An 11,349-nucleotide genomic window follows, 5' to 3' on the forward strand; every position below is an offset into this window, starting at 1 on the left:
CCAGAAGCATTCCGCAACATTGAAATCGCTGTTGTAGGCTCACACTAGCTTCATAATAAAAGAGCACACTTCCTTGAGCAAGCCAAAGTGCATATGACCATTTCCTGTGCGACTCAAAATCGCCACAGTCCTAACTTAATCCTTAGGTTCATCAATCAATGAGCCAGTGTGACTCATGTTTCAAAAACAAATCTTCCATGAAAACCAACAACGGTTACCATGAGCCTTTTGGGAACCATTCTTAAGAATCACCACGTATGTTAAAACAAGTGGTTCCCAAAAGGCACACAAGGAAAACATCTGTTTTTTTGTTTTGTGTTTTAAGCAATGAGTAAATTATTTTGGTCTACATTCCGTGGCAACGGTGATCAATGAAGTCAGTGGAGTCTCTGCTGAGTCACCTGAACACATGAGAACCAAATTGTAAGCAATTTAATGAGTCACTACATTCCCAAAGCAAAAGTCACGTACATTTTTATCTTAAATTTAGACACAATTTGATTAGACAAAAAGGAAGAAGTGTTCAAAAAGAAAACTTTATGTGTCACCTGGGATAGAATTCAGCACAGCTGTAACCCTGAACAGGAAATGTGTGATAGAAAGGAGATGTATGGCTCATTAGAGAATCCTTAAAGGTATGAATACTAAAAACAATACATTTGAGGGTGATTATGTTGAAAAACTAACACACTAGTGGCTTCAGTGAAGATGGATTAGACAGTCCTATGGCTTTAAAGAAGTCAATTCAGGAGCTTTACAATGATCTACAACCCAGTGTTGCTCTGCGGAGTGAACAAAGGCTCGGGAGCCACAGGACAGTGGACGGTTGAAGTTGGGGTTTCTTATAGCTGCCCCCTCTTGGGCAGAAGGAAATATGACCTTCCAACCTGGGGACTAAGGCCAAACTGGCGAGAGTCGCTCTGTTTTGGTGGCAATGAAAAATAATTTCCTCCTGAAGATGTGCCCCAGGGGAGCCAGCCTGGCCCAGCGCAAAAGGGAATGAGGCATTGGAGAGGAATTTGAGGGCGGGGTGGCTGAGAACATCAGAGGGAAATGGCAAAGACAGACAGCAGTGTCAGGCTGCTGCTGAACTCCAGACCGGTTTATGCAATACGTGATTAAAGTGCACAACAAAAGGCGTCAATGCTCTGAATGAAGAACATTACTAACAACATGTTTATTTGTGTTGCAGAAATATTACTGTTACTTGCTGCTTAATTACTGTCACATACGACGCCACATAACAATTACCTTTCGGAGTATTTCATCATAGCATTTCATTATCTTGTTAGGGCAGGTTGACATGTTTTGCCCTGATATGTAGCTTATATTTAATGCAGAGCAGCATTCACCATTGAATTGAATGTGAAATCTTTTGTCATCGTCCCAAAAATGCTGTTTGGAGTACTAAAGGGGTGCTTTTTCCACTTTTCTGACCTATAAATGTAGTTAGAATGTTGTATTCTTGTGTTAAATGATGCCAAAGTTTCAGATAATGAGGTTTGAGTATTTGGAAGTAAGACCTGAAAGAAGTTTGGAATGGCTCAAAACGCTTGGTTTCAAAAGGCGTGGTAAAACTGACCCTTTGTGATGTCACAGAGGGGCTGGCTTCCTTATATGGGCGTGGCTGTAAGCCAGATAAGTTATCTGCCCTCCTATGGACAATTTGGAGTCGCCAATTAACCTAACATGTTTTTTTAATGTGGGAGGAAACCGGAGTCCCTAGAGAAAACCCACGCATGCACGGGGACAAGATGCAAACTCCACACAAAAATGGCCGACGGTGGAATTGAATTTGGGTCTCCTAGCTGCGCCACCTACACGCTAACCACTCCTCCGCTGTGCAGCTGAACATGGGCATTCTGTGATTAAAATATGTTATGAACACAGTTGGAGTCATGCAGCGTATTAATAAATAAATAAATTTTTGGCATCAGCAGAAAAATACACTAACCAAAGCACTGCTACAATATCAGTGGGCTTTGGTGACTAAATTATTGTGGCACAAATTCTGCATAGCAAAAAGTGACCACACAAACTGAATTTTGCTGTTTTGTAATTAATAATCATGTTGCGTCATGTCATAAATCCATATTTATGATACAATAAAACAGACTAAATACACCTGAAATATTTTCAGAAAATGAGTGACGCTTCTGAATGAAAATAAGGCGCCTGATTAATTTGAGATGTCTTTCAAATTCAGCCCACTGTCTTGTGTTTCCAATTACACCATCATCTCCAATTTACTGTACTGTATGTCACAAATGCAGTCAAAGTAAAAGAATGAAAATATTATGCTACACCACCAGGAGGAATGAACTGATTTGCATGACCTTGGCTCCCAACTTATAAATTGATGCCCTCGCCTTCTGTTGCTGGGGGAAAAAAAGGACCACAATGGAAAATACTTCTCATCCTCATCTAAGTTTATTATGAGGAAATGATGATTGGTGTTTTTACAGAGTGCTGCTTTTGTCTTGAGGTCTAATCAGGACCCGCAACTACACTCAGGGTTTTATTGTATCTACTGGCAAAATGTTGTCGTATTCAAACCATCCAGTATGTAGACAAGGTTATGAACTATACAGAAGCTAGAGCTCTCCCGTGCTTAAAGTATATGTTTTCCATTTTCCCAGAAATATGTTTCAAGGTCCAGAGATCAAAGAACACTTAAAAAAAAAAAAAAAAGAGTACAGATATCCACCCCATCCATGAATTCACTCCCCATTTACCCAAGGGGGGGATGATGGGGCAATGTGGTTCATATTATTTGATAAGCATCCCGTATTCTCAAAGGTATTTTAATGACTGCTGCTTTCAGGGTCCTGACGCAAACTCTCCAGTGACACTTGGGGAGCCTGCACAACACACAGAGGTCTCAACTTCGAAGGCCTTGCAAGTCCTTTATTACGCAATAATACTCGGTGCATGGATGTTGTTGTGTATGATGGTCGGGTCAGCTTTCCCTTCTCTCAGAGCACTGGAATTCATTATGTATCTTCTTTTTCCCTTCTTTCCGTTTATTTTTCACTGTCTGGAGATGTCAATGCAAGCGTGTGTTATTATCCTGCCATGACTGTACAAGTGTGTACTGATGGCCGTCAGGAGGGATGGATTGTGTATTATTTTAGGCCGTGTTGAATGCCAGCTGCCATAGATGACCTTAACGGAGGTTTTCCTAAAGCCTCTGTGTTTCTCACTTGTTGCACTCTGTGAGGTCCAGAAAGCATACGCTGATAACTTCAGACAAAAGACAGATTTTTGTTTTAAATCAGGCGAAAATCGGCCACCCAAGGTCTGCTGCCAGAAAGCGATGAGTGAGCCATTGCTGAATATACACTTATAGATGTAAAGAAAGCACAATAAATATACTAACTGTGAAAACATTATCATATTTCCCAGACGAACAATGGATAAATCTGTCAACTAATGCTACTTTTCCACTGCACAATACCAACTCTTCTTTCCGGAGGTTTACTTTAGTCCCTATTGACACTATTTTATTGGCAAAAGCAAGTACAGAGGTACCTTGGTTTTTGTACAACCTGGTTTTTGCTGAAAGGTATTACATTAATTATTAACTTTATCTCAGTTTTCGTACACTGTCTTGGTTATAGTACGGCCAAACTTTGCACCTAAGAAATTAGTCTGAATACCCAAACAAACGTCTCATGTTATTAATACACTGCATGAGTCCCACTGTGTTCGTAATGTGCTTGTCAGCCTGCTCTTGGTCTTGGTATTGAAAAAAAAACTTGGCATTGCAAAAAAAAAAACACTGAAACAAGTATTGGATTAGAAAAATAAAATACAGTGACACCTTGGTTAGCATCATTAATCGCTTCCAGAATGTCCGACTGAAACATACTCTAACCCAATCAAGGTACATTCAATTAATCTATTCCAGAAAGCCAACAAATGTTAACACAAAGAAATTTGTACCGTTTTACAACTAGACTTTTACAGGTAGAAATCAATAAAAAAATGTATATGAATACACACAAATGACGAATCAACATTTAACATTATTTTGATTACTTTGAAGATGTGATTGTTGACAAAGACGGTAGCGAAATCCACTCTGACATTACCTGTGTGTTTTGCTAGGAGTTATTCATTGAATTCAATAGTGCTTCTCACCTTCTTATCAAAGTGCTGGCGTGGTTTGGCTCAATTGTTGGTTATTTTGAAGCCGTGATCAACTGTAAAGTAACTGTGTTAGTTAACAGAGTACTACAGAGTCAACTGCTGATGACATCATAGATGGGCAACTGAGCTGACTTCCAGTTCAAGTTTCCATGTATTACCAAGCTAAAAAGGACATTTTTGTGATGAAAATAAAACATTAAGAACACAGGTGGACTCATGTAGCGTATCAATAACATAACAAGACACGAACCATATTCTACGCAAACTGGAAAATTTGGCCGTAAATTTGAAAAAAACAAGGTTTCATTGTACAGACGTATCAGTCACAGGTTTTCAGTTTCAACTTTCTGGTTTTCAGCTTCAGTTTTATTATTTTTTATAGTGTTTTGATGTGGAGGGTAGGTTGTTCTCCTTGCAGCTGTGATTGTACATTGCCGATTCGACACCCCTAATAAAAATCTACCAAATATGACAATAACAACACATTAAATCATAAATATTTGCATGCAAACAAATAGGTTTCCAGCATCCTTTATATTTCAAAAGGTGCATACACGTCTCTGTGGATGCATCTGGACAAGCTAACAGGTAGAAGAAAGACAGATGATACAGATGCATGTTGCTCACACCTGTAACATCTCACTCACCTCTCCACCCAGGGTCATGGTGAAGGACCAGCATGTCCAGCATCACTCAGCCGCCTTTTCCATCCACAGCCTTGCTGCTTAATTGAAAGCATCTTGTCGGGTAAGCTCTGCAGAGAGAAGGATATGTGACTGAAGAAAATAAAAGAATCATAACAAGAGGATCAAAGAAGTCCTGAAAATCTATTCCTTATGGACATGCCGGCTTTGCATGAAACAAAGGCAATCAAAGTCAAGACAGACAGGGTTGAGCACAGAGAGAGAAGGAAGGATAAAAGGAGAGCGAAAGATAGAAAAAAAGTCTTGACTTCTGCATCTCATGATGCGGCTCATCAGCAGCACGTGCTGCTGTGTGATTTATGCACAGATCTACCATTCCAACCCCTGCGTGTGTTACTCACTCCTCCACAAAGTAGTTCACCTCCACCTGCTTTCCGCCAACATGCTCCTGCAGCTGCGTCTGTTCCATAATTCTACTCTGTCAGAGTGCACCTTTGTGTTCTAATGTACCGTCACGCTTCATGTCAGTGTCTTCTTTTAATATAAGACAAGTAAAACCCTTCTTGCCTTGTAACGGTGAGACCGCTGTTCAACTTTCATTCATTAATAACAAAACCGCGTGTTGAGCATCATCGGAGGAGAATGATAATGTCCCATGTTTATTACAGCCTAAGTTGTCCAACTGTGACCTGCTTTGTCCTCTTGTCCTGTTTTGTGTCCACACTAAACCTTTACTGTAGAGGTGTCCAAAGGGCATTATTTTTGTGGGGGTTTTTTTTTCATTTTTGCGCTTTAGCATAAATGCTGGTTTGTTACCTTTTCTGATTCAGGTGAAGACTTTATAAAACCTCTAAATGTGTTTTATTTATTGATGTGTAGAGGATAGTTGTTTTCCTTGTACAGTGTCACCTTTACCGTCAATACGTTCCGACTCCAACCGGAATATACTACAACCTAATTAATTTTTCCCAAAAGAAATCCAATTAATCTGCTCCAAAATGCCAAAAATGTTAACACAAAACACATATTTATAGTTCACAACTATAGTTTTACATGCAGATGTATATGATAACCACCAAGCTATTGAACTATGTTGGCTTTTAATGAGAGCATTGGCGAGTTTGTTTGTGTACTATGTGTAATGGTGACCTGTGTTTCACTCATTTTAGTGACATGGTTGCTTTGACTTCACCCTTCCACCAGATGTCACTAATATTGCTTTTCAGTGAAGCAGCAAAATTCCGAATCTGTTCCGGTACATTTTGAAGGAAAGCCCCAAAGCTTCATCAAGCTTCACCCGCCCATCTCTAGTTTTATATGAAATGTTAAATATAAATTTTATTCACGAAAGTGAAATAACATTATGAAAATTAACGCTACTTCACAAGCAACTTGTCCCGTATGTCGTCATGTTTGTTTTGGTCTGCAAAAATGACAAATGACTAGGGAGTGTGCACCCCAGTTTGAAAACCACTGCTGTATAGTATGCTAATTGGAGAATGTTTGCAAATTGAGGCAAAATTTTGATATATATGCTAATCGAGGCCTACACTAACCAAGGGTCCACTTTGTTCTTTTTATCAGTTTTATCACCTGTGAGTGGTTCAACTTTGGCCGTTTCATTTTTTTCTCATGAGGTACTGTGGCATCTTTAGTGGGTCATCTAAGGTTTAGGAATATCATCACTGTTGATTGACAAACTAGCCCCCCCCCCCCTAAACAGCCCTTACAAATGGCCTTTATGTGTGTCGACATAAACGGACCACTTTTTCATTGTGTTTTTCATTGTACAACACAATGCATCAGTCATAAAAGAAAGAACACTAGATTCTCACACTTGAACAATGCCGAGTGTTTTGAAACACTTCAAAGACTAACAGGATTTTGCACGAAAAACCATAACATCCTCGGCCACAAAGTTCTCTGGAGGAATCACAACTGAAATTCCCAGAAGTGAGAAAATAATCAACTTTTTGTGAAAAGCAGCTCAAGTGAGAATTACATATCCCAGATTTTGGTGACCACGATGTTTGGATTCAGAGCTTTTAGTTTTTAGTCAGGGATTGAAATGTTAGAGTGTCCGCAATGGTGTGGGCAAAGTGGGCTGTTAACTGTGTAAAGAGTCGTCTGCTTTAAGTCGCTCCGAAACAAAGAAGTTGTTGTGTGACAGTTTCGAGGAAGTCTCCCAGTCAGAGTATGGGCCTTTGTGATCTCCACAAACGAACATAGCAGCTGAGTAAGTCCATAACTCACACACAAAAACAAACTCCTGTGTCAGTAAATGAGAGAAAACTCTCACCTCTCACCCCCGAGAGGGACACTTTGGCATCTGTAGAAGATGACAAATAACGCTAGAGTTTGGAATAGATGACACATTTCTGTTAAATTTGACGACACTTCCGCGGAAGTCGGACAAAATATGGATACTGCAACATAACTGCAGTGTTACTCTCATACACCAGAATTAGGTATTAATAGTCATTATCTGACATCTGGAGCTAGGGTCTGGGCAAGGCTGGGCCGCATCAAGTTCCGCCCCCCCCCAAAAAAAAACGCATTTATTAAAAACAGAAAAATATACAAACTTTTTCAGTGCTTTGCTTCCGATTTTCTACAATAAAAGCTCTGATAAAACATTCCACTGTTCTCAAATATCTTAATTTTTATTTTTCTGCACAAAATAAGATGAAAAATAAAGAAACAAATCAAGAATAAAGAAAATCCATCAATCAGTAATAAATAAATATAATAATAATAATAAAACGGCAAATAATGAAAACTTAAGAAACCACATATAGTTGGTGGGTAGACAAATTATTTTTTTAGCATTATTAGAGCCCTGTAGACATGACAAAACACGGCTATAGTCACATTTATACTTTTTTTATTTACAACATATTGCGCAACTGCAGGGTCTTGAGACACATGCTAACTCGCAAACTAGAGTGCTAGCGACCTAAACGGTAGCCTTCAAGTTATTTCCTTTAAACTTAAATAGACAAAAACTTACCACTTCCACACGGATAGGGAGGATAACTATTAACAGTTATTTAACCTTTAACATGAACATTAATCAAACGTAATAATTTTTTCTGGGTACATGATACCATACAGCATCCATATCAAACTTGCGCGGGCCGCACTAACATTAAACTTTCATATCAAGGCGCTGGGCTCAAACTAGTGTTCTGCGGGCCACATTTGGCCCGCGGGCCACGTGTTTGAGACCCCTGGTGTACAGTAATCCCTCATTTATCGTGGTTTATTGATTCTAGACCCGATAAGTGATTTCATGAAGTCGGATTCCTTATTTCTAACGGCCATCTGGACTATAGTTTAGTCACCATTACACCAATCAACATCTAGGGTTCAAAGTCGAGTTTAAAGTTGGAATTATGGCTGCAACCCTAGCTTGTGTTTGGGATTATTGTTCCTGTTGTGAGGATAATCAAAGCTGTAATAAAAGGCTGTTGTTGCGGCAATCAGGTCAGGTGCTTGCATGTCTCATCGAACACAAGAGTAACATTACTGACACATAGTGACCACTGTGAGATACATTTTATTACAGCGTTTTTGAATGCATCTTCTGAATGCCTTATAATTGTATTTTCGTTTATTTGGCTATTTTTTGCTTGGAAATACTCAATTTACTTCACATTCAAGTACAGCATGATTAATTAATGAATATTGTTTATCTTATTATTCATACTATATTGTTGAAAAACTGTGATTGCTTGCACACATGCACACACAAGACACAAGTTAATCTCTGACCACCCAGCAAAATACTGTCACAGACTTTAAACAAACATAAAAACAAATATTTAAAGCTGAGAGCTGATCACATTGCACACACATGCAACATCATTTTATTATTGCTAGTTATATAATGATCTGAAGAATGTCTCACAGTATGAAACCACAACTGGGAACGTTAAAATGCCCCAAAGTTCTTGTTGACATGCATTTCTGTCTTCTTCCTAGTGAAGAGGACTTGTTTGGGTACAGACGTGGCAGTAAATTTAAAACAAGAAACCACAACTGGATGAGTCTTTTTCAGCTCTGATGAGTGATGATGAAAGTTGTGGTTGTAAAGTGTCTTGAGTACCACTGACGCGACAGAGAGAGAAAGCCACTTTTGTTTGTTGGGTGATAGTTATGTTTTCTGCTCATATGTTTCTTCATCCACACAGTAATATAAATATCCTCAAAGCCAATATGTGGAATGCAGAATTCATAAAATTATCATGACCAGGACTTTAATTTAGAATGTTTTATTATTGTGAAGTATCTGGAAGAGCAACTGAGGAAGCGAAAAACCTTTTAAAAAAATGAAGACTGGTATTATCCATATTCAGTAGAGAGAATGCTGTAAAAAGCATTGAACATTTTCTAAAACACCCGTGGCATCATTTTTAGATTCTCATCAACTCTTCCTACACATGGCAGATCATGGCCTTCAAATTAACTCTTTATTATGGTAATAAATACATGTCATTTCATTCATGAGATCACGCCTCAAAGTGACTGGAAATAATCCACAAAGTCAGGGAAGACGTAGTAATACAACAATATAGAAGTGCTGGGATCAAGCACAAAGGCACGTGTGAAAAGGCCCACAGTGGGACACATTTCACCGAGCTTGACACGCACACGCAAACACACCCACCCACAAACAAACACCCAGCAAGACTAATTCATGTCTATAAAACCCTTGCCATCTTACAGTGGATTTCTGCACCCACACCACTGCATGCCCACACATTTCATCGTTGTCAGAAATTTCCTGTGCTCTCAAACACAAGCACACACTTTCATCTGAAAATGTGTTAGCCATTACCACATGTCAAGTGGATGTGATAAATAAAACAATATCAAGATCTGAAATGTTTATACAGTGCATACTAATAAACAACAGGACTATTTCCGATGTGTGTCTTACGATAGCCAAATGAAACAAAAACAGTTTGAATCAATCCGCAGCATGAAGGTTCCTAATCATAATCACACAATAATATACACTTCCATCACCTTCTACGATGTTCTGGGACAAGCTACATTAATAGTAATAACAACGACGTCAAAAAGTAGAACCTCCAAAGCCGATTGCTCTGAGCACGTCCAATAAATTGCAACTTTCTTTGGCATCACAGGGGAGTACTTGGAAGTTCTAATAAAAAAAACACACACACACACTTGGAAATGCAGTGTGCTTGAACGCCTCATCAGTGGTGTGGTTGAACGGCCTCATCAGTGTGAGGTCACATTGCACGATGAGGAAGTAAGGAGACGGAAACAAATTTGTTCATCATTCTGTGTGTTCAAATAATGAGTCAAGGATTCTCTAGATGGAATTAGTGTCTAAGAATCACCATCCATTCTTCCCAGATACCGAGACACCAACATGTGGATGCTTTGCTTAACCAATAACCAAGACAGTGTACAAAAACCAAGACTATACTTTTAATGGGAAACCAAATCTTACAAAAAACAGGGCCCCAAAAAATGGAGGTTCCAATGTATATTTACTTACAAAAATATGTCCAGGTATCCATTCTCTCCGCTTACACAGGCCCGGGTCATGGGGGCAGTAGTCTCAGTAGGTGAGTCGGGTGGGTTCAGCCATCTTACGGAGAAAACTCATGTCAGCAATCGTGTTCTTTTGATGATGACCCAAAGCTCATGACCATAGGTGAGGGTGGGAACATACATAGATCGACCCGTAAAGTGCAGTGACCCAATTACTGCAGACCCTTCACCGATTCAAGACCTCACTCCCAACCCAAAGCGTGTAATCCACCCTTTTCTGACTGAGAACCATGGCCTCAGACATGGAGGTGTTGAGTCTCATCCCAGAAGCTTCACACTCAGTTGCAAACCGCCCTAGTCAACGCCAAAGTCACAGCCTGATGAGGCTATCAGGACCACATCATCTGTGAATAGCAGAGACAAGATCTCAAGGCCCCCACACTGGAACCCCTCAATTAGTGACAAAGGACCACACGTTCATAAGGAATGACCTCAACTCATTGGTGGCAATGCAAACCAGGTTCCTGCACTGGTTATACAAGTACCGAATGACATGTAACAACGTGCCACTAACCCCGTAGTCCCGGAGTACCCCCCAAAAGTACACTGCAACGGACATGGAATTCGGATTCAATATCCCAGTGAGCCCCGGTGATGTACACGAAGACCTGCCAGACGTTCCCAGCAGACTCTCACTATGAGCCTACTCAGTCTGTCCAGCATCCTCCCCCACCATCTTATCCAACTCATCACCAGGTGGTGATCGGTTGACAGCTCAGCCCCATCTGGCTTCTTTTGGCTTGGCCAGGTCTCCCGGGTCTGGCTCTAGGTCGAGATCCCGGTGTCCCGCGTGTGGTAGAGGTATGGTCTCGCCTTTTGATTTTTCTCATCAGGTCTTCTGAATCACTCTTTGTATGAGCTGTTCCCTCAAACCTGTTTTTCCTTGGGGGACACCCTACCAGGGGTATATAACTTTGGACAAAACATAGCTCCCAAGATCACTAGGCCATCCAAACCGCACCAC

The 11,349-nt window shown here is 40.1% G+C and overlaps 1 long non-coding RNA gene across 1 annotated transcript; it reads right to left on the reverse strand.

Annotated features, from left to right (window-relative positions):
- On the reverse strand, positions 1-5,043 carry LOC144901533 (uncharacterized). Its single transcript, XR_013629576.1, has 3 exons — positions 4,800-5,043; positions 549-1,034; positions 1-401 (listed from the first exon to the last, which is right to left on the reverse strand). It is a non-coding gene; the product is annotated as an uncharacterized LOC144901533 (long non-coding RNA).
- Positions 5,044-11,349: the final 6,306 nt, after the last annotated feature.

The sequence above is a fragment of the Doryrhamphus excisus genome, linkage group LG12 (assembly GCF_037039965.1).
Source record: "Doryrhamphus excisus strain RoL-2023G ecotype Guam linkage group LG12, RoL_Dexc_Guam_v1.1, whole genome shotgun sequence".
Taxonomy (NCBI): Eukaryota; Metazoa; Chordata; class Actinopteri; order Syngnathiformes; family Syngnathidae; genus Doryrhamphus; species Doryrhamphus excisus.